Below are 23600 nucleotides of genomic sequence, written 5' to 3'. Positions count from 1 at the left end.
GTGTTCCCGAGTGATGTGGTGGTGTATTAGAGTGATGTGGTGGTGTATTAGAGTGATGAGGTGGTGTCCCAGAGTGATGTGGTGGTGTCCCCCAGTGATGTGGTGGTGTCCCCGAGTGATGTGGTGGTGTATTAGAGTGATGTGGTGGTGTATTAGAGTGATGTGGTGGTGTCCCAGAGTGATGTGGTGGTGTCCCCGAGTGATGTGGTGGTGTCCCCGAGTGATGTGGTGGTGTTCCCGAGTGATGTGGTGGTGTCCCAGAGTGATGTGGTGGTGTATTAGAGTGATGTGGTGGTGTCCCCGAGTGATGTGGTGGTGTATTAGAGTGATGTGCTGGTGTATTAGAGTGATGTGGTGGTGTCCCCGAGTGATGTGGTGGTGTCCCCGAGTGATGTGGTGGTGTCCCCGAGTGATGTGGTGGTGTCCTAGAGTGATGTGGTGGTGTCCCAGAGTGATGTGGTGGTGTCCCAGAGTGATGTGGTGGTGTCCCAGAGTGATGTGGTGGTGTTCCTGAGTGATGTGGTGGTGTATTAGAGTGATGTGGTGGTCTCCCCGAGTGATGTGGTGGTGTATAAGAGTGATGTGGTGGTGTCCCCGAGTGATGTGGTGGTGTCCCTGAGTGATGTGGTGGTGTCCCTGAGTGATGTGGTGGTGTCCCGAGTGATGTGTTGGTGTCCCGAGTGATGTGGTGGTGTCCCTGAGTGATGTGGTGGTGTATTAGAGTGATGTGGTGGTGTCCCCGAGTGATGTGGTTGTGTATTAGAGTGATGTGGTGGTGTCCCCGAGTGATGTGGTGGTGTCCCCGAGTGATGTGGTGGTGTCCCAGAGTGATGTGGTGGTGTCCCCGAGTGATGTGGTGGTGTCCCCGAGTGATGTGGTGGTGTCCCAGAGTGATGTGGTGGTGTCCCCGAGTGATGTGGTGGTGTTCCTGAGTGTTGTGGCGGTGTCCCCGAGTGATGTGGTGGTGTCCCCGAGAGATGTGGTTGTGTATTAGAGTGATGTGGTGGTGTCCCAGAGTGATGTGGTGGTGTCCCAGAGTGATGTGGTGGTGTCCCTGAGTGATGTGGTGGGGTATTAGAGTTATGTGGTGGTGTCCCTGAGTGATGTGGTGGTGTCCCTGAGTGATGTGGTGGTGCCCCTGAATGATGTTTTGGTGTTCCTGAGTGATGTGGTGGTGTTCCCGAGTGATGTGGTGGTGTTCCCGAGTGATGTGGTGGTGTATTAGAGTGATGTGGTGGTGTATTAGAGTGATGAGGTGGTGTCCCAGAGTGATGTGGTGGTGTCCCCCAGTGATGTGGTGGTGTCCCCGAGTGATGTGGTGGTGTATTAGAGTGATGTGGTGGTGTATTAGAGTGATGTGGTGGTGTCCCAGAGTGATGTGGTGGTGTCCCCGAGTGATGTGGTGGTGTCCCCGAGTGATGTGCTGGTGTCCCAGAGTGATGTGGTGGTGTCCCAGAGTGATGTGGTGGTGTCCCAGAGTGATGTGGTGGTGTCCCAGAGTGATGTGGTGGTGTCCCCGAGTGATGTGGTGGTGTATTAGAGTGATGTGGTGGTGTCCCCGAGTGATGTGGTGGTGTATTAGAGTGATGTGGTGGTGTCCCCGAGAAATGTGGTGGTGTTCCTGAGTGTTGTGGCGGTGTCCCCGAGTGATGTGGTGGTGTCCCCGAGTGATGTGGTGGTGTTCCCGAGTGATGTGGTGGTGTATTAGAGTGATGTGGTGGTGTCCCAGAGTGATGTGGTAGTGTATTAGAGTGATGTGGTGGTGTCCCCGAGTGATGTGGTGGTGTATTAGAGTGATGTGGTGGTGTATTAGAGTGATGTGGTGGTGTCCCAGAGTGATGTGGTGGTGTCCCAGAGTGATGTGGTGGTGTCCCCGAGTGATGTTGTGGTGTCCCCGAGTGATGTGGTGGTGTTCCTGAGTGTTGTGGCGGTGTCCCCGAGTGATGTGGTGGTGTCCCCGAGTGATGTGGTGGTGTTCCCGAGTGATGTGGTGGTGTATTAGAGTGATGTGGTGGTGTCCCAGAGTGATGTGGTGGTGTATTAGAGTGATGTGGTGGTGTCCCAGAGTGATGTGGTGGTGTATTAGAGTGATGTGGTGGTGTATTAGAGTGATGTGGTGGTGTCCCAGAGTGATGTGGTGGTGTCCCGAGTGATGTGGTGGTGTCCCGAGTAATGTGGTGGTGTCCCCGAGTGATGTGGTGGTGTCCGAGAGTGATGTGGTGGTGTCCCAGAGTAATGTGGTGGTGTCCCAGAGTAATGTGGTGGTGTCCCTGAGTGATGTGGTGGTGTCCCCGAGTAATGTGGTGGTGCTCCTGAGTGATGTGTTGGTGTCCTCGAGTGATGTGGTGGTGTCCCAGAGTAATGTGGTGGTGTCCCAGAGTAATGTGGTGGTGTCCCCGAGTGATGTGGTGGTGTCCCCGAGTGATGTGGTGGTGTCCCCGAGTGATGGGGTGGTGTCCCCGAGTGATGTGGTGGGGTATTAGAGTGATGTGGTGGTGTCCCCGAGTGATATGGTGGTGTCCCCGGGTGATGTGGTGGTGTCCCCGAGTGATGTGGTGGTGCCCCTGAGTGATGTGGTGGTGCCCCTGAATGATGTTTTGGTGTTCCTGAGTGATGTGGAGGTGTTCCCGAGTGATGTGGTGGTGTTCCCGAGTGATGTGGTGGTGTTCCCGAGTGATGTGGTGGTGTATTAGAGTGATGTGGTGGTGTCCCTGAGTGATGTGGTGGTGCCCCTGAATGATGTTTTGGTGTTCCTGAGTGATGTGGTGGTGTTCCCGAGTGATGTGGTGGTGTCCCAGAGTGATGTGGTGGTGTATTAGAGTGATGTGGTGGTGTCCCCGAGTGATGTGGTGGTGTATTAGAGTGATGTGCTGGTGTATTAGAGTGATGTGGTGGTGTCCCCGAGTGATGTGGTGGTGTCCCCGAGTGATGTGGTGGTGTCCCCGAGTGATGTGGTGGTGTCCTAGAGTGATGTGGTGGTGTCCCAGAGTGATGTGGTGGTGTCCCAGAGTGATGTGGTGGTGTCCCAGAGTGATGTGGTGGTGTCCCAGAGTGATGTGGTGGTGTCCCTGAGTGATGTGGTGGGGTATTAGAGTTATGTGGTGGTGTCCCTGAGTGATGTGGTGGTGTCCCTGAGTGATGTGGTGGTGCCCCTGAATGATGTTTTGGTGTTCCTGAGTGATGTGGTGGTGTTCCCGAGTGATGTGGTGGTGTTCCCGAGTGATGTGGTGGTGTATTAGAGTGATGTGGTGGTGTATTAGAGTGATGAGGTGGTGTCCCAGAGTGATGTGGTGGTGTCCCCCAGTGATGTGGTGGTGTCCCCGAGTGATGTGGTGGTGTATTAGAGTGATGTGGTGGTGTATTAGAGTGATGTGGTGGTGTCCCAGAGTGATGTGGTGGTGTCCCCGAGTGATGTGGTGGTGTCCCCGAGTGATGTGGTGGTGTTCCCGAGTGATGTGGTGGTGTCCCAGAGTGATGTGGTGGTGTATTAGAGTGATGTGGTGGTGTCCCCGAGTGATGTGGTGGTGTATTAGAGTGATGTGCTGGTGTATTAGAGTGATGTGGTGGTGTCCCCGAGTGATGTGGTGGTGTATTAGAGTGATGTGCTGGTGTATTAGAGTGATGTGGTGGTGTCCCCGAGTGATGTGGTGGTGTCCCCGAGTGATGTGGTGGTGTCCCCGAGTGATGTGGTGGTGTCCTAGAGTGATGTGGTGGTGTCCCAGAGTGATGTGGTGGTGTCCCAGAGTGATGTGGTGGTGTCCCAGAGTGATGTGGTGGTGTTCCTGAGTGATGTGGTGGTGTATTAGAGTGATGTGGTGGTCTCCCCGAGTGATGTGGTGGTGTATAAGAGTGATGTGGTGGTGTCCCCGAGTGATGTGGTGGTGTCCCTGAGTGATGTGGTGGTGTCCCTGAGTGATGTGGTGGTGTCCCCGAGTGATGTGTTGGTGTCCCGAGTGATGTGTTGGTGTCCCTGAGTGATGTGGTGGTGTATTAGAGTGATGTGGTGGTGTCCCCGAGTGATGTGGTTGTGTATTAGAGTGATGTGGTGGTGTCCCCGAGTGATGTGGTGGTGTCCCCGAGTGATGTGGTGGTGTCCCAGAGTGATGTGGTGGTGTCCCCGAGTGATGTGGTGGTGTCCCCGAGTGATGTGGTGGTGTCCCAGAGTGATGTGGTGGTGTCCCCGAGTGATGTGGTGGTGTTCCTGAGTGTTGTGGCGGTGTCCCCGAGTGATGTGGTGGTGTCCCCGAGAGATGTGGTTGTGTATTAGAGTGATGTGGTGGTGTCCCAGAGTGATGTGGTGGTGTCCCAGAGTGATGTGGTGGTGTCCCTGAGTGATGTGGTGGGGTATTAGAGTTATGTGGTGGTGTCCCTGAGTGATGTGGTGGTGTCCCTGAGTGATGTGGTGGTGCCCCTGAATGATGTTTTGGTGTTCCTGAGTGATGTGGTGGTGTTCCCGAGTGATGTGGTGGTGTTCCCGAGTGATGTGGTGGTGTATTAGAGTGATGAGGTGGTGTCCCAGAGTGATGTGGTGGTGTCCCCCAGTGATGTGGTGGTGTCCCCCAGTGATGTGGTGGTGTCCCCGAGTGATGTGGTGGTGTATTAGAGTGATGTGGTGGTGTATTAGAGTGATGTGGTGGTGTCCCAGAGTGATGTGGTGGTGTCCCCGAGTGATGTGGTGGTGTCCCCGAGTGATGTGCTGGTGTCCCAGAGTGATGTGGTGGTGTCCCAGAGTGATGTGGTGGTGTCCCAGAGTGATGTGGTGGTGTCCCAGAGTGATGTGGTGGTGTCCCCGAGTGATGTGGTGGTGTATTAGAGTGATGTGGTGGTGTCCCCGAGTGATGTGGTGGTGTATTAGAGTGATGTGGTGGTGTCCCCGAGTGATGTGGTGGTGTCCCCGAGTGGTGTGGTGGTGTCCCCGAGTGATGTGGTGGGGTATTAGAGTGATATGGTGGTGTCCCCGAGTGATGTGGTGGTGTCCCCGAGTGATGTGGTGGTGCCCCTGAGTGATGTGGTGGTGCCCCTGAATGATGTTTTGGTGTTCCTGAGTGATGTGGTGGTGTTCCCGAGTGATGTGGTGGTGTATTAGAGTGATGTGGTTGTGACCCAGAGTGATGTGGTGGTGTATTAGAGTAATGTGGTGGTGTCCCCGAGTGATGTGGTGGTGTCCCCGAGTGATGTGGTGGTGTATTAGAGTGATGTGGTGGTGTATTAGAGTGATGTGGTGGTGTCCCAGAGTGATGTGGTGGTGTCCCAGAGTGATGTGGTGGTGTCCCAGAGTGATGTGGTGGTGTCCCAGAGTGGTGGTGTCCCAGAGTGATGTGGTGGTGTCCCGGAGTGATGTGGTGGTGTCCCAGAGTGATGTGGTGGTGTCCCCGAGTGATGTGGTGGTGTCCCTGAGTGATGTGGTGGTGTATTAGAGTGATGTGGTGGTGTCCCCGCGTGATGTGGTGGTGTATTAGAGTGATGTGGTGGTGTCCCCGAGTGATGTGGTGGTGTCCCCGAGTGATGTGGTGGTGTCCCCGAGTGATGTGGTGGTGTCCCCGAGTGATGTGGTGGTGTCCCAGAGTGATGTGGTGGTGTCCCTGAGTGATGTGGTGGTGTCCCGAGTGATGTGGTGTCCCGAGTGATGTGGTGGTGTCCCGAGTGATGTGGTGGTGTCCCCGAGTGATGTGGTGGTGTATTAGAGTGATGTGGTGGTGTCCCAGAGTGATGTGGTGGTGTCCCAGAGTGATGTGGTGGTGTCCCCGAGAGATGTGGTTGTGTATTAGAGTGATGTGGTGGTGTCCCAGAGTGATGTGGTGGTGTCCCAGAGTGATGTGGTGGTGTTCCTGAGTGTTGTGGTGGTGTCCCCGAGTGATGTGGTGGTGTATTAGAGTGATGTGGTGGTCTCCCCGAGTGATGTGGTGGTGTATTAGAGTGATGTGGTGGTGTCCCCGAGTGATGTGGTGGTGTCCCCGAGTGATGTGGTGGTGTCCCAGAGTGATGTGGTGGTGTCCCAGAGTGATGTGGTGGTGTCCCTGAGTGATGTGGTGGGGTATTAGAGTTATGTGGTGGTGTCCCTGAGTGATGTGGTGGTGTCCCAGAGTGATGTGGTGGTGTCCCAGAGTGATGTGGTGGTGTCCCAGAGTGATGTGGTGGTGTCCCTGAGTGATGTGGTGGGGTATTAGAGTTATGTGGTGGTGTCCCTGAGTGATGTGGTGGTGTCCCTGAGTGATGTGGTGGTGCCCCTGAATGATGTTTTGGTGTTCCTGAGTGATGTGGTGGTGTTCCCGAGTGATGTGGTGGTGTTCCCTAGTGATGTGGTGGTGTATTAGAGTGATGTGGTGGTGTATTAGAGTGATGAGGTGGTGTCCCAGAGTGATGTGGTGGTGTCCCCCAGTGATGTGGTGGTGTCCCCGAGTGATGTGGTGGTGTATTAGAGTGATGTGGTGGTGTCCCAGAGTGATGTGCTGGTGTCCCCGAGTGATGTGGTGGTGTCCCCGAGTGATGTGCTGGTGTCCCAGAGTGATGTGGTGGTGTCCCAGAGTGATGTGGTGGTGTCCCAGAGTGATGTGGTGGTGTCCCAGAGTGATGTGGTGGTGTCCCCGAGTGATGTGGTGGTGTATTAGAGTGATGTGGTGGTGTCCCCGAGTGATGTGGTGGTGTATTAGAGTGATGTGGTGGTGTCCCTGAGTGATGTGGTGGTGTCCCCGAGTGATGTGGTGGTGTCCCAGAGTGATGTGGGGGTGTATTAGAGTGATGTGGTGGTGTCCCGGAGTGATGTGGTGGTGTATTAGAGTGATGTGGTGGTGTCCCCGAGTGATGTGGTTGTGTATTAGAGTGAGGAGATGGTGTCCCCGAGTGATGTGGTAGTGTCCCCGAGTGATGTGGTGGTGTATTAGAGTGATGTGGTGGTTTCCCCGAGTGATGTGGTGGTGTCCCCGAGTGATGTGGTGGTGTCCCAGAGTGATGTGGTGCTGTCCCCGAGTGATGTGGTGGTGTCCCAGAGTGATGTGGTGCTGTCCCCGAGTGATGTGGTGCTGTCCCCGAGTGATGTGGTGCTGTTCGAGTGATGTGATAGTGTTCCCGAGTGATGTCGTGGTGTTCCTGAGTGGTGCCCCTGAGTGATGTGGTGGTGCCCCTGAGTGATGTGGTGGTGTCCCTGAGTGATGTGGTGGTGTCCCTGAGTGATGTGGTGGTGTCCCTGAGTGATGTGGTGGTGTCCCTGAGTGATGTGGTGGTGTCCCTGAGTGATGTGGTGGTGTCCCTGAGTGATGTGGTGGTGTCCCTGAGTGATGTGGTGGTGTCCCTGAGTGATGTGGTGGTGTTCCTGAGTGATGTGGTGGTGTCCCCGAGTGATGTGGTGGTGTCCCCGAGTGATGTGGTGGTGTCCCCGAGTGATGTGGTTGTGTCCCCGAGTGATGTGGTGGTATCCCAGAGTGATGTGGTGGTGTCCCAGAGTGATGTGGTGGTGTCCCAGAGTGATGTGGTGGTGTCCCAGAGTGATGTGGTGGTGTATTAAAGTGATGTGGTTGTGTCCCAGAGTGATGTGGTGGTGTCCCAGAGTGATGTGGTGGTGTATTAGAGTGATGTGGTGGTGTCCCCGAGTGATGTGGTGGTGTCCCCGAGTGATGTGGTGGTGTCCCAGAGTGATGTGGTGGTGTCCCAGAGTGATGTGGTGGTGTCCCAGAGTGATGTGGTGGTGTCCCCGAGTGATGTGGTGGTGTTCCTGAGTGTTGTGGTGGTGTCCCCGAGTGATGTGGTGGTGTATTAGAGTGATGTGGTGGTGTCCCCGAGTGATGTGGTGGTGTATAAAAATGATGTGGTGGTGTCCCCGAGTGATGTGGTGGTGTCCCAGAGTGATGTGGTGGTGTCCCAGAGTGATGTGGTGGTGTCCCAGAGTGATGTGGTGGTGTCCCAGAGTGATGTGGTGGTGTCCCGAGTGATGTGGTGGTGTCCCCGAGTGATGTGGTGGTGTATTAAAGTGATGTGGTGGTGTCCCAGAGTGATGTGGTGGTGTATTAGAGTGATGTGGTGGTGTCCCCGAGTGATGTGGTTGTGGTTGTGTATTAGAGTGATGTGGTGGTGTATTAAAGTGATGTGCTGGTGTCCCCGAGTGATGTGGTGGTGTCCCCGAGTGATGTGGTGGTGTCCCCGAGTGATGTGGTGCTGTTCGAGTGATGTGATGGTGTTCCCGAGTGATGTCGTGGTGTCCCCGAGTGATGTGGTGATGTCCCCGAGTGATGTGGTGGTGTCCCAGAGTAATGTGGTGGTGTCCCAGAGTGATGTGGTGCTGTCCCCGAGTGATGTGGTGCTGTCCCCGAGTGATGTGGTTGTGTATTAGAGTGATGTGGTGGTGTATTAGAGTGATGTGGTGGTTTCCCCGAGTGATGTGGTGGTGTCCCCGAGTGATGTGGTGGTGTCCCCGAGTGATGTGGTGCTGTTCGAGTGATGTGGTGGTGTCCCCGAGTGATGTGGTGGTGTCCCCGAGTGATGTGGTGATGTCCCCGAGTGATGTGGTGGTGTCCCAGAGTAATGTGGTGGTGTCCCAGAGTAATGTGGTGGTGTCCCAGAGTGATGTGGTGCTGTCCCCGAGTGATGTGATGCTGTCCCCGAGTGATGTGGTGCTGTTCGAGTGATGTGATGGTGTTCCCGAGTGATGTCGTGGTGTTCCTGAGTGGTGCCCCTGAGTGATGCGGTGGTGCCCCTGAATGATGTGGTGGTGTCCCAGAGTGATGTGGTGGTGTCCCAGAGTGATGTGGTGGTGTCCCAGAGTGATGTGGTGGTGTCCCCGAGTGATGTGGTGGTGTTCCTGAGTGGTGCCCCCGAGTGATGTGGTGGTGTCCCAGAGTGATGTGGTGGTGTCCCAGAGTGATGTGGTGGTGTCCCAGAGTGATGTGGTGGTGTCCCAGAGTGATGTGGTGGTGTCCCAGAGTGATGTGGTGGTGTATTAGAGTGATGTGGTGGTGTCCCCAAGTGATGTGGTGGTGTATTAGAGTGATGTGGTGGTGTCCCCGAGTGATGTGGTGGTGTCCCCGAGTGATGTGGTGGTGTCCCAGAGTGATGTGGGGGTGTATTAGAGTGATGTGGTGGTGTCCTAGAGTGATGTGGTGGTGTATTAGAGTGATGTGGTGGTGTCCCCGAGTGATGTGGTTGTGTATTAGAGTGATGTGGTGGTGTCCCAGAGTGATGTGGTGGAGTATTAGAGTGATGTGATGGTGTCCCCGAGTGATGTGGTGGTGTCCCCGAGTGATGTGGTGGTGTATTACAGTGATGTGGTGGTTTCCCCGAGTGATGTGGTGGTGTCCTTGAGTGATGTGGTGGTGTCCCAGAGTGATGTGGTGGTGTCCCAGAGTGATGTGGTGGTGTCCCAGAGTGATGTGGTGGTGTCCCCGAGTGATGTGGTGCTGTCCCCGAGTGATGTGGTGCTGTCCCCGAGTGATGTGGTGCTGTTCGAGTGATGTGATAGTGTTCCCGAGTGATGTCGTGGTGTTCCTGAGTGGTGCCCCTGAGTGATGTGGTGGTGCCCCTGAATGATGTGGTGGTGTTCCTGAGTGATGTGGTGGTGTCCCTGAGTGATGTGGTGGTGTCACTGAGTGATGTGGTGGTGTCCCTGAGTGATGTGGTGGTGTCCCTGAGTGATGTGGTGGTGTCCCTGAGTGATGTGGTGGTGTCCCTGAGTGATGTGGTGGTGTTCCTGAGCGATGTGGTGGTGTCCCCGAGTGATGTGGTGGTGTCCCCGAGTGATGTGGTGGTGTCCCCGAGTGATGTGGTGGTATCCCAGAGTGATGTGGTGGTGTCCCAGAGTGATGTGGTGGTGTCCCAGAGTGATGTGGTGGTGTCCCAGAGTGATGTGGTGGTGTATTAAAGTGATGTGGTGGTGTCCCAGAGTGATGTGGTGGTGTCCCAGAGTGACGTGGGGGTGTCCCCAAGTGATGTGGTGGTGTCCCCAAGTGATGTGGTGGTGTCCCAGAGTAATGTGGTGGTGTCCCCGAGTGATGTGGTGGTGTATTAGAGTGATGTTGTTGTGTCCCAGAGTGATGTGGTGGTGTATTAGAGTGATGTGATGGTATCCCCGAGTGATGTGGTGGTGTATTAGAGTGATGTGGTGGTGTATTAGAGTGATGTGGTGGTGTCCCAGAGTGATGTGGTGGTGTCCCCGAGTGATCTGGTGGTGTCCCAAAGTGATGTGGTGGTGTTCCTGAGTGATTTGGTGGTGTCCCCGAGTGATGTGGTGGTGTATTAGAGTGATGTGGTGGTGTCCCCGAGTGATGTGGTGGTGTATTAGAGTGATGTGGTGGTGTATTAGAGTGATGTGGTGGTGTCCCCGAGTGATGTGGTGGTGTCCCCGAGTGATGTGGTGGTGCCCCTGAGTGATGTGGTGGTGTCCCCGAGTGATGTGGGGGTGCCCCCGAGTGATGTGGTGGTGTCCCCGAGTGATGTGGTGGTGTTCCCGAGTGATGTGGTGGTGTCCCCGAGTGATGTGGTGGTGTCCCTGATGTGGTGGTGTCCCCGAGTGATGTGGTGGTGTCCCCGAGGGATGTGGTGGTGTTCCCAAGTGATGTGGTGGTGTCCCCCAGTGATGTGGTGGTGTCCCCCAGTGATGTGGTGGTGTCCCCGAGTAATGTGGTGGTGGCCCCGAGTAATGTGGTGGTGGCCCCGAGTAATGTGGTGGTGTACCCGAGTGATGTGGTGGTGTCCTCGAGTGATGTGGTGGTAGCCCCGAGTGATGTGGTGGTGTCCTCGAGTGATGTGGTGGTGTACCTGAGTTAAGTGGTGGTGTACCTGAGTGATGTGGTGGTGTCCCTGAGTGATGTGGTGGTGTTCCTGAGTCATGTGGTGGTGTTCCTGAGTGATGTTGTGGTGCCCCTGAGTGGTGCCCCTGAGTGATGTGGTGGTGCCCCTGAGTGATGTGGTGGTGTCCTGAGTGATGTGGTGGTGTTCCTGAGTGATGTGGGTGTGTCCCCGAGTGATGTGGTGGTGTCCCTGAGTGATGTGGTGGTGTCCCCGAGTGATGTGGTGGTGTCCCCGAGTGATGTGGTGGTGTATTAGAGTGATGTGGTGGTGTCCCCGAGTGATGTGGTGGTGTCCCTGAGTGATGTGGTGGTGTCCCCGAGTGATGTGGTGGTGTCCCGGAGTGATGTGGTGGTGTTCCTGAGTGATGTAGCGGTGTCCCCAAGTGATGTGGTGGTGTCCCCGAGTGATGTGGTGGTGTCCCCGAGTGATGTGGTGGTGTATTAGAGTGATGTGGTGGTGTCCCCGAGTGATGTGTTGGTGTATTAGAGTGATGTGGTGGTGTCCCCGATGATGTGGTGGTGTCCCCGAGTGTTGTGGTGGTGTCCCAGAGTGATGTGGTGGTGTATTAGAGTGATGTGGTGGTGTCCCAGAGTGATGTGGTGGTGTCCCAGAGTGATGTGGTGGTGTCCCCAAGTGATGTGGTGGTGTCCCAGAGTAATGTGGTGGTGTCCCCGAGCGATGTGGTGGTGTATTAGAGTGATGTGGTTGTGTCCCAGAGAGATGTGGTGGTGTATTAGAGTGATGTGGTGGGGTCCCCGAGTGATGTGGTGGTGTATTATAGTGATGTGGTGGTGTCCCCGAGTGATCTGGTGGTGTATTAGAGTGATGTGGTGGTGTATTAGAGTGATATGGTGGTGTCCCAGAGTGATGTGGTGGTGTCCCCGAGTGATGTGGTGGTGTCCCCGAGTGATGTGGTGGTGTCCCAGAGTGATGTGGTGGTGTCCCCGAGTGATGTGGTGGTGTTTCTGAGTGATGTGGTGGTGTCCCCGAGTGATGTGGTGGTGTATTAGAGTGATGTGGTGGTGTCCCCGAGTGATGTGGTGGTGTATTAGAGTGATGTGGTGGTGTCCCCGAGTGATGTGGTTGTGTCCCCGTGTGATGTGGTGGTGTCCCAGAGTGATGTGGTGGTGTCCCTGAGTGATGTGGTGGTGTCCCCGAGTGATGTGGAGGTGTCCCCGAGTGATGTGGTGGTGTCCCAGAGTGATGTGGTGGTGTCCCCGAGTGATGTGGTGGTGTCCCCGAGTGATGTGGTGGTGTCCCAGAGTGATGTGGTGGTGTCCCCGAGTGATGTGGTGGTGTTTCTGAGTGATGTGGTGGTGTCCCCAAGTGATGTGGTAGTGTATTAGAGTGATGTGGTGGTGTCCCCGAGTGATGTGGTGGTGTATTAGAGTGATGTGGTGGTGTCCCCGAGTGATGTGGTTGTGTCCCCGTGTGATGTGGTGGTGTCCCAGAGTGATGTGGTGGTGTCCCCGAGTGATGTGGTGGTGTCCCCGAGTGATGTGGTGGTGTCCCCGAGTGATGTGGAGGTGTCCCCGAGTGATGTGGTGGTGTCCCAGAGTGATGTGGTGCTGTCCCCGAGTGATGTGGTGCTGTCCCCGAGTGATGTGGTGGTGTTCCCGAGTGATGTGGTGGTGTCCCCGAGTGATGTGGTGGTGTCCCTGATGTGGTGGTGTCCCCGAGTGATGTTGGTGTGTCCCCGAGGGATGTGGTGGTGTTCCCGAGTGATGTGGTGGTGTCCCCCAGTGATGTGGTGGTGTCCCCCAGTGATGTGGTGGTGTCCCCCAGTAATGTGGTGGTGTCCCCGAGTAATATGGTGGTGTCCCCGAGTAATATGGTGGTGTCCCCGAGTGATGTGGTGGTGTTCCTGAGTGATGTGGTGGTGTTCCAGAGTGATGTGGTGGTGTTCCAGAGTGATGTGGTGGTGTCCCAGAGTGATGTGGTGGTGTCCCCGAGGGATGTGGTGGTGTATTAGAGTGATGTGGTGGTGTATTAGAGTGATGTGGTGGTGTATTAGAGTGATGTGGTGGTGTCCCAGAGTGATGTGGTGGTGTCCCGGAATGATGTGGTGGTGTCCCAGAGTGATGTGGTGGTGTCCCAGAGTGATGTGGTGGTGTCCCCGAGTGATGTGGTGGTGTCCTTGATGTGGTGGTGTCCCCGAGTGATGTGGTGGTGTCCCAGAGTGATGTGGTGGTGTCCCAGAGTGATGTGGTGGTGTATTAGAGTGATGTGGTGGTGTCCCCAAGTGATGTCGTGGTGTATTAGAGTGATGTGGTGGTGTCCCAGAGTGATGTGGAGGTGTATTAGAGTGATGTGGTGCTGTCCCAGAGTGATGTGGTGGTGTCCCCGAGTGATGTGGTGGTGTCCCAGAGTGATGTGGTGGTGTCCCAGAGTGATGTGGTGGTGTTCCTGAGTGGTGCCCCTGAGTGATGTGGTGGTGCCCCTGAATGATGTTTTAGTGTTCCTGAGTGATGTGGTGGTGTTCCCGAGTGATGTGGTGGTGTATTAGAGTGATGTGGTGGTGTCCCAGAGTGATGTGGAGGTGTATTAGAGTGATGTGGTGGTGTTCCAGAGTGATGTGGTGGTGTCCCCGAGTGATGTGGTGGTGTCCCAGAGTGATGTGGTGGTGTCCCAGAGTGATGTAGTGGTGTTCCTGAGTGGTGCCCCTGAGTGATGTGGTGGTGCCCCTGAAATATGTTTTGCTGAGTGATGTGGTGGTGTTCCCGAGTGATGTGCTGGTGTCCCCGAGTGAAGTGGTGGTGTCCCAGAGTGATGTGGTGGTGTCCAAGAGTGATGTGGTGGTGTTCCCGAGTGATGTGGTGGTGTCCCAGAGTGATGTGGTGGTGTCCCAGAGTGATGTGGTGGTGTCCCAGAGTGATGTGGTGGTGTCCCCGAGTGATGTGGTGGTGTCCCAGAGTGATGTGGTGGTGTCCCAGAGTGATGTGGTGGTGTCCCCGAGTGATGTGGTGGTGTCCCAGAGTGATGTGGTGGTGTCCCAGAGTGATGTGGTGGTGTCCCCGAGTGATGTGGTGGTGTCCCCGAGTGATGTGGTGGTGGCCCGGAGTGATGTGGTGGTGTTCCTGAGTGATGTGGTGGTGTCCCCGAGTGATGTGGTGGTGTATTAGAGTGATGTGGTGGTGTCCCCGAGTGATGTGGTGGTGTATTAGAGTGATGTGGTGGTGTCCCCGAGTGATGTGGTTGTGTCCCCGTGTGATGTGGTTGTGTCCCCGTGTGATGTGGTGGTGTCCCAGAGTGATGTGGTGGTGTCCCAGAGTGATGTGGTGGTGTCCCCGAGCGATGTGGTGGTGTATTAGAGTGATGTGGTGGTGTCCCAGAGTGATGTGGTGGTGTATTAGAGTGATGTGGTGGTGTCCCCGAGTGATGTGGTTGTGTCCCCGTGTGATGTGGTGGTGTCCCCGTGTGATGTGGTGGTGTCCCAGAGTGATGTGGTGGTGTCCCAGAGTGATGTGGTGGTGTCCCCGAGTGATGTGGTGGTGTCCCCGAGCGATGTGGTGGTGTATTAGAGTGATGTGGTGGTGTCCCAGAGTGATGTGGTGGTGTATTAGAGTGATGTGGTGGTGTCCCAGAGTAATGTGGTGGTGTCCCCGAGTGATGTGGTGGTGTCCCAGAGTGATGTGGTGGTGTCCCAGAGTGATGTGGTGGTGTCCCAGAGTGATGTGGTGGTGTTCCTGAGTGATGTGGTGGTGTCCCCGAGTGATGTGGTGGTGTATTAGAGTGATGTGGTGGTGTTCCTGAGTGATGTGGTGGTGTTCCCGAGTGATGTGGTGGTGTCCTCGAGTGATGTGGTGGTGTCCCAGAGTAATGTGGTGGTGTCCCAGAGTGATGTGGTGGTGCCCCTGAGTGATGCCCCTGAGTGATTTGGTGGTGTACCTGAGTGATGTGGTGGTGTTCCTGACTGATGTGGTGGTGTTCCTGACTGATGTGGTGGTGTACCTGAGTGATGTGGTGGTGTCCCTGAGTGATGTGGTGGTGTCCCTGAGTGATGTGGTGGTGTCCTCGAGTGATGTGATGGTGTCCGAGAGTAATGTGGTGGTATCACTGAGTGATGTGGTGGTGCCCCTGAGTGATGTGGTGGTGCCTCCGAGTGATGTGGTGGTGCCCCTGCGTGATGTGGTGGTGTCCCTGAGTGATGTTTTGGTGTCCCTGAGTGATGTGGCGGTGTCCCTGAGTGATGTGGCTGTGTCCCTGAGTGAAAGTAAAGTGCAGGTAAAGTGCAGCTGATCGATCCTGCGAGGCCACCGGCCATTTTGTTGTTGTTGTTGTTGGTCGCCCTGCCCTAGTCTCCACCCCGCTCCCGCCTTCCCAGCTGACCCGCCCTCGCCCCTCCCCCCCCTATCCATATATGACAGGAGTTCCCGCGCGCAGCGTCCACGCGCAGCGACCGTGCCCAACCCGCGCCGAAGGTGCGCCAAAGGTAAGCCCGTCTACGCCCGTCCGCGCCTGGACCGCGCCCAGCGCCTGTCCCCCTGGCCCCCGTCCCTCCCACCCCCCCCCGCCTTACCTACGATGCCGCCACCCTCCTAGCCCTTAACCCCGGTCGCGCCCCCAACTGCGTCCAAGCCGCCCCTGGACAAACCCATGGACCTTTCTCCTGCTACTCCTGCAAATTCAGCGGCACCGACAACATCTCCGCTACGACCACACCACTGACTCCCGACCCCAACCACCTACAATGCATCCTTCTCAACACCCGTTCGGTCCACAGGCACGCCATTGACCTATGGAATCTACTTGACACCATTTCCCCAGATATCGCCTTCCTAACGGAAACATGGATGAATGCTTCCTCCGCACCAGACATCACCATTGCCATCCCTGAAGACTATAAGATCACTCGCAAAGACCGTACCGGCCACACAGGAGGAGGAATCGCTATCGTCCATAAGAAATCACTCCGCATCTCAACTAGCTCTGACGCCAACCTCGCCAACTCCGAACACCTTCACTTCCAGATCCACATCGACCCCAAAACCACACTCAGAGGCACCCTCCTCTACAGACCACCAGGACCCCGCGCAAAATTCAGTGAAGACATCACGGACTTCATCACTCCACACGCGCTCCCCTCCAAAGAATACATCCTTCTGGGAGACCTCAACTTTCACCTTGAAAAGATCAACGACCGCAACACCACCACCCTCTAGGACAACCTCGCCAACCTCGGACTTAAACAACTGGTCACTTCCCCCACCCACATCGCAGGTCACACACTCGACCCCATCTTCACCTCCAGCAATCATGTCTCCTTCAGCCACACTACGGATCTCCTCTGGACTGACCACAGCTGCGTTCACTTCACCTACAACAAGCCCAAACCCACCAACCACCTCCAACCAACTCTGCAAAGAAACTGGAACAAAATCACCACCGACCAGATCTCCTCATCGCTCCTTCTAAACACCCCAGCCCACTCCTCGGACCCAAACCTAGCCGCCGCCAACTTCACCCTATGGTTATCCAACACCGCCGACACCTTAGCACCACTGAAAAAACGTCAAAGCAAACCTGGCAACAAGAAGGCCTCATGGTTCAACGATGATCTTAAGAAGTCCAAGAAACTCTGCCGCACCCTTGAAAAAGCTTGGAAAAAAGACCCAACCACCAGCACCAAGGACGCCTTCAAAAACGCCACCCGCACTCACCACCAACTAATCCGAAAGGCCAAGAAAACAGCTTTCAAGGATCGACTTGACAACAACGCCCACAACAGCAAGGAACTTTTCAACATCGTCAAGGAGTTTTCCAATCCCTCGGCCAACTCCAACGACATCACCCCCTCTCAAGCCCTCTGCGACTCCCTAGCCTCATTCTTCCACAACAAGATTGCAGACATCCACAACAGCTTCGACAACCAACCCGGAGCCCAACCCACCCAACCACACGCTGAACACTCTCCCCCCGCGATCACCCTTAACGACTGGAACCCAATCTCCACTGAGGACACCATCCGCCTGATGAACTCCATCCACTCAGGATCCCCCACAGACCCATGCCCTCACCACATCTTCAACAAAGCAGACTCCGTCATAGCACCGCACCTCCGAGACGTCATCAACTGCTCCTTCAACTCCGCCACCTTTCCGGAAAACTGGAAACACGCTGAACTCACCGCCCTTCTGAAAAAACCCACAGCGGACCCCACCGAACTCAAAAATTACCGCCCCATCTCGCTCCTTCCATTCCCGGCCAAAGTAATCGAGAAAGCTGTCAACAACCAGCTCGCCGCTTTCCTCGAAGCCAACAAATCCCTCGACTCCTCACAATCCGGCTTCCGAACCAAGCACAGCACTGAAACCGCCCTCATCGCAGCAACAGACGATATCCGATCTCTACTGGACAATGGAGATACAGTCGCCCTCATCCTCCTCGACCTCTCTGCAGCATTCGACACAGTCTGTCACAGCACCCTTTTACAACGCCTCAGCAACATCGGAATTAATGGAAAAGCACTTGAATGGATCACCTCGTTCCTCACCGGAAGAACCCAGAGAGTCCGCCTTCCACCATTCAAGTCCGATGCCACCGAAGTCATCTGTGGCGTACCACAAGGATCCTCTCTCAGCCCCACCCTCTTCAACGTATACATGAGCCCCCTCGCGACCATCGCCCGCCAACACAACCTCAACATCATCTCTTACGCGGATGACACTCAACTGATCCTTTCTCTCACCAAGGACCCCAGCACCGCCAAAACTAACCTACACGAAGGAATGAAAGAAGTTGCTGAATAGATGAAACACAGCCGTCTGAAACTGAACTCAGACAAAACAGAAGTCCTCATCCTAGGTACATCCCCCTCTGCATGGGACGACTCTTGGTGGCCGGAAGCCCTTGGAAAAGTACCCATCCCGACAGACCACGCACGGAACCTAGGCGTTATCCTGGATTCTTCACTTTCAATGAACAGACAAGTCAGCGCCGTATCCTCATCCTGCTTTAACATCCTTCGCATGCTCAAAAAAACATTTCGCTGGATCCCCACAGATACCAGGAAAACAGTCACCCATGCTCTGGTCACGAGCCGACTGGACTACGGAAACACCCTCTACGCAGGCACTACCGCTAAACTCCAAAAGAAACTCCAACGAATCCAAAACGCCTCAGCCAGAATCATATTAGACATCCCACGCAACGAACACATCTCTGATCACCTGAAAGACCTCCACTGGCTACCCGTAAATAAGAGAATCACTTTCCGACTGCTAACCCACGCACACAAATCACTCTACGACATCGGACCAGAATGCCTCAACTCAAGACTGTCCTTCTACACCCACTCCCGCCAACTACGTTCCTCCAGCCAAGCCCTCGTCACTGTACCTCGCATCAACAAGACCACCATGGGAGGCAGATCCCTCTCTTACCTGGCTGCTAAAACATGGAACTCACTCCCCACTTACCTTCGCCTTACCCAGAACCACCTAGCTTTCAGAAAGCAACTTAAAACGTGGATATTTGACAAGTAATCCTTCTCCCCCTCCTTAGCGCCTTGAGACCCTCTGGGTATGTAGTGCGCTATATAAATTATCTGACTTGACTTGACTTGACATGTGGTGGTGTCCCTGAGTGATGTGGTGGTGCCCCTGAGTGATGCCCCTGAGTGATGTGGTGGTGTCCCTGAGTGATGTGGTGGTTTCCCCGAGTGATGTGGTGGTGTTCCTGACTGATGTGGCGGTGTCCCTGAGTGATGTGGTGGTGTCCCTGAGTGATGTGGTGGTGTCCCTGAGGGATGTGGCGGTGTCCCTGAGTGATGTGGCGGTGTCCCTGAGTGATGTGGTGGTGCCCCTGAGTGATGTAGTGGTGTATACGAGTGATATGGTGGTGCCCCCGACGTGTTGGGGTGGTGCCCCCGAGTGATGTGGTGGTGACCCTCAGTGGTGCCCCTGAGTGATGTGGTGGTGTCCCTGTGTGATGTGGTGGTGTCCTCGAGTGATGTGTTGGTGTCCCAGAGTAATGTGGTGGTGTCCCTGAGTGATGTGGTGGTGTCCCCGAGTAATGTGGTGGTGTCCCTGAGTAATGTGGTGGTGTCCCTGAGTGATGTGGTGGTGTCCCTGAGGGATGTGGCGGTGTCCCTGAGTGATGTGGCGGTGTCCCTGAGTGATGTGGTGGTGCCCCTGAGTGATGTAGTGGTGTATACGAGTGATATGGTGGTGCCCCCGAGTGTTGGGGTGGTGCCCCCGAGTGATGTGGTGGTGACCCTCAGTGGTGCCCCTGAGGGATGTGGTGGTGTCCCTGAGTGATGTGGTGGTGTCCTCGAGTGATGTGTTGGTGTCCCAGAGTAATGTGGTGGTGTCCCTGAGTGATGTGGTGGTGTCCCCGAGTAATGTGGTGGTGTCCCTGAGTAATGTGGTGGTGTCCCTGAGTGATGTGGTGGTGCCCCTGAGTGAGGCCCTGAGTGATTTGGTGGTGTCCCTGAGTGATGTGGTGGTGTTCCTGACTGATGTGGTGGTGTTCCTGACTGATGTGGTGGTGTACCTGAGTGATGTGGTGGTGCCCCCTAGTGATGTGGTGGTGCCCCTGAGTGATGTGGTGGTGTCCTCGAGTGATGTGGTGGTGTCCCAGAGTAATGTGGTGGTGTCCCAGAGTGATGTGGTGGTTCCCCCGAGTAATGTGGTGGTGTCCCTGAGTGATGTGGTGGTTCCCCTGAGTGATGCCCCTGAGTGATTTGGTGGTGTCCCTGAGTGATGTGGTGGTGTTCCTGACTGATGTGGTGGTGTTCCTGACTGATGTGGTGGTGTTCCTGACTGATGTGGTGGTGTACCTGAGTGATGCGGTGGTGTCCCTGAGTGATGTGGTGGTGTCCCTGAGTGATGTGGTGATGTCCTCGAGTGATGTGATGGTGTCCCAGAGTAATGTGGTGGTATCACTGAGTGATGTGGTGGTGCCCCTGAGTGATGTGGTGGTGCCCCCGAGTGATGTGGTGGTGCCCCTGAGTGATGTGGTGGTGTCCCTGAGTGATGTGGTGGTGTCCCTGAGTGATGTGGTGGTGTCCCCGAGTAATGTGGTGGTGTCCCTGAGTAATGTGGTGGTGTCCCTGAGTAATGTGGTGGTGCCCCTGAGTGATGCCCCTGAGTTAAATTGGTTGGTGTCCCTGAGTGATGTGGTGGTGTTCCTTACTGATGTGGTGGTGTACCTGAGTGATGTGGTGGTGCCCCCTAGTGATGTGGTGGTGCCCCTGAGTGATGTGGTGGTGTCCCCGAGTGAAGTGGTGGTGTTCCTGACTGATGTGGCGGTGTCCCTGAGTGATGTGGTGGTTCCCCCGAGTAATGTGGTGGTGTCCCTGAGTGATGTGGTGGTTCCCCTGAGTGATGCCCCTGAGTGATTTGGTGGTGTCCCTGAGTGATGTGGTGGTGTTCCTGACTGATGTGGTGGTGTTCCTGACTGATGTGGTGGTGTTCCTGACTGATGTGGTGGTGTACCTGAGTGATGCGGTGGTGTCCCTGAGTGATGTGGTGGTGTCCCTGAGTGATGTGGTGGTGTCCCTGAGTGATGCCCCTGAGTGATTTGGTGGTGTCCCTGAGTGATGTGGTGGTGTTCCTGACTGATGTGGTGGTGTTCCTGACTGATGTGGTGGTGTTCCTGACTGATGTGGTGGTGTACCTGAGTGATGCGGTGGTGTCCCTGAGTGATGTGGTGGTGTCCCTGAGTGATGTGGTGATGTCCTCGATTGATGTGATGGTGTCCCAGAGTAATGTGGTGGTATCACTGAGTGATGTGGTGGTGCCCCTGAGTGATGTGGTGGTGCCCCCGAGTGATGTGGTGGTGCCCCTGAGTGATGTGGTGGTGTCCCTGAGTGATGTGGTGGTGTCCCTGAGTGATGTGGCGGTGTCCCCGAGTGATGTGGCTGTGTCCCTGAGTGATGTGGCGGTGTCCCTGAGTGATGTGGTGGTGTCCCTGAGTGATGTGGTGGTGCCCCTGAGTGATGCCCCTGAGTGATGTGGTGGTGTCCCTGAGTGATGTGTTGGTGTCCCCGAGTGATGTGGTGGTGTTCGTGACTGATGTGGTGGTGCCCCTGAGTGATGTGGTGGTGTCCCCGTGTAATGTGGTGGTGTTCCTGACTGATGTGGTGTTGCCCCTGAGTGATGTGGTGGTGTATTAGAGTGATGTGGTGGTGTCCCCGAGTGATGTGGTGGTGTATTAGAGTGATGTGGTTGTGTCCCCGAGTGATGTGGTGGTGTCCCCGAATGATGTGGTGGTCTCCCAGAGTGATGTGGTGGTGTCCCTGAGTGATGTGGTGGTGTCCCCGAGTGATGTGGTGGTGTCCCCGAGTGATGTGGTGGTGTCCCCGAGTGATGCCCCTGAGTGATTTGGTGGTGTCCCTGAGTGATGTGGTGGTGTTCCAGAGTGACGTGGTGGTGTATTAGAGTGATGTGGTGGTGTCCCAGAGTGATGTGGTGGTGTCCCTGAGTGATGTGGTGGTGTCCCCGAGTGATGTGGTGGTGTCCCCGAGTGATGTGGTGGTGTCCCAGAGTGATGTGGTGGTGTCCCAAAGTGATGTGGTGCTGTCCCCGAGTGATATGGTGGTGTCCCAGAGTGATGTGGTGGTGTTCCTGAGTGATGTGATGGTGTTCCCGAGTGATGTGGTGGTGTTCCTGAGTGGGGCCCCTGAGTGATGTGGTGGTGCCCCTGAATGATGTGGTGGTGTTCCTGAGTGATGTGGTGGTGTTCCTGAGTGATGTGGTGGTGTCCCTGAGTGATGTGGTGGTGTCCCTGAGTGATGTGGTGGTGTCCCTGAGTGATGTGGTCGTGTTCCTGAGTTATGTGGTGGTGTTCCTGAGTGATGTGGTGGTGTTCCTGAGTGATGTGGTGGTGTTCCTGAGTGATGTGGTGGTGTTCCAATGTGATGTGGTGGTGTTCCAATGTGATGTGGTGGTGTCCCAGAGTGATGTGGTGGTGTCTCAGAGTTATGTGGTGGTGTCCCAGAGTGATGTGGTGGTGTATTAGAGTGATGTGGTGGTGTCCCCGAGTGATGTGGTGGTGTATTAGAGTGATGTGCAGGTGTCCCAGAGTGATGTGGAGGTGTCCCCAAGTGATGTGGTGGTGTCCCAGAGTGATGTGGTGGTGTCCCCAAGTGATGTGGTGGTGTCCCAGAGTGATGTGGTGGTGTCCCCGAGTGATGTGGTGGTGTTCCTGAGTGGTGCCCCTGAGTGATGTGGTGGTGCCCCTGAATGATGTTTTGGTGTTCCAGAGTGATGTGGTGGTGTTCCCGAGTGATGTGGTGGTGTATTAGAGTGATGTGGTGGTGTCCCAGAGTGATGTGGTGGTGTCCCTGAGTGATGTGGTGGTGTCCCCGAGTAATGTGGTGGTGTCCCTGAGTGATGTGGTGGTGCCCCTGAGTGATGCCCCTGAGTGATTTGGTGGTGTCCCTGAGTGATGTGGTGGTGTTTCTGACTGATGTGGTGGTGTTCCTGACTGATGTGGTGGTGTTCCTGACTGATGTGGTGGTGTACCTGAGTGATGTGATGGTGTCCCTGAGTGATGTGGTGGTGTCCCTGAGTGATGTGGTGGTGTCCTCGAGTGATGTGATGGTGTCCCAGAGTAATGTGGTGGTATCACTGAGTGATGTGGTGGTGCCCCTGAGTGATGTGGTGGTGCCCCCGAGTGATGTGGTGGTGCCCCTGAGTGATGTGGTGGTGTCCCTGAGTGATGTGGCGGTGTCCCTGAGTGATGTGGCTGTGTCCCTGAGTGATGTGGTTGTGTCCCTGAGTCATGTGGTGGTGCCCCTGAGTGATGTGGTTGTGCCCCTGAGTGATGCCCCTGAGTGATGTGGTGGTGTCCCTGAGTGATGTGGTGGTGTCCCCGAGTGAAGTGGTGGTGTTCCTGACTGATGTGGCGGTGTCCCTGAGTGATGTGGCGGTGTCCCTGAGTGATGTGGTGGTGTCCCTGAGGGATGTGGCGGTGTCCCCGAGGGATGTGGCGGTGTCCCTGAGTGATGTGGTGGTGCCCCTGAGTGATCTAGTGGTGTCCCCGAGTGATGTGGTGGTGCCCCCGAGTGATGTGGTGGTGCCCCCGAGTGATGTGGTGGTGCCCCAGAGTGATGTGGTGGTGCCCCAGAGTGATGTGGTGGTGCCCCTCAGTGGTGCCCCTGAGTGATGTGGTGGTGTCCTAGAGTGATGTGGTGGTGTCCTCGAGTGATGTGGTGGTGTCCCAGAGTAATGTGGTGGTGTCCCTGGGTGATGTGGTGGTGTCACCGAGTAATGTGGTGGTGTCCCTGAGTGATGTGGTGGTGGCCCTGAGTGATGCCCCTGAGTGATGTGGTGGTGTTCCTGACTGATGTGGTGGTGTTCCTGACTGATGTGGTGGTGTACCTGAGTGATGTGGTGGTGCCCCCGAGTGATGTGGTGTGTTAGACGGGGACCCGGAGGGTCGGCCGAGGACAGAGGGAGAGGCCTCCGGTGACGGCCATCTCTAGCGATCGTACAGACGAGTAACTTCCCCCCCCACAGATGGACACCACACAAGGATGAGGTCAACACTCTTTATATACGATTCTTGAAGCAAGGTTATCAGCGATACAGTGAGGTCGGGACACGAGGGTCCTCTCAATTCTAGTCTCTGAAGGGGTAAGGGTAGCGGGACAGTCTTGGTACCGGTCCGGTACGGGTGTGGCAAGATGGGGAGCTCACAATCCTTGATCTTGGAGTTCTGGAAGGTCGGGCCGCGGCAGCGCCAGCAGGCTAGGATGATAAGTCTCGTTGAGAAGGGCCGCGGCAGCGCCAGCAGGCAAGAGCGATGGTTCACACAAGGATGGGCCGCGGCAGCGCCAGCAGGTCCCGACGAAGGTGTAGGTTGCAGAGGGCCGCGGC

At 55.5% G+C, this 23600-nt stretch overlaps 1 protein-coding gene across 1 annotated transcript in view; it reads right to left on the bottom strand.

Moving 5' to 3' along the window:
• Positions 1-23600, bottom strand: part of LOC147700353 (uncharacterized) — a 190419-nt gene that overhangs the window by 133798 nt on the left and 33021 nt on the right. The gene's annotated exons all lie outside the window — the stretch shown is intronic.

This window comes from Lissotriton vulgaris, chromosome 8, assembly GCF_964263255.1.
Source record: "Lissotriton vulgaris chromosome 8, aLisVul1.2, whole genome shotgun sequence".
NCBI lineage: Eukaryota > Metazoa > Chordata > Amphibia > Caudata > Salamandridae > Lissotriton > Lissotriton vulgaris.
Note: the sequence above shows the minus strand (reverse complement) of the source record. Positions and strands in the feature narration are given on the sequence as shown.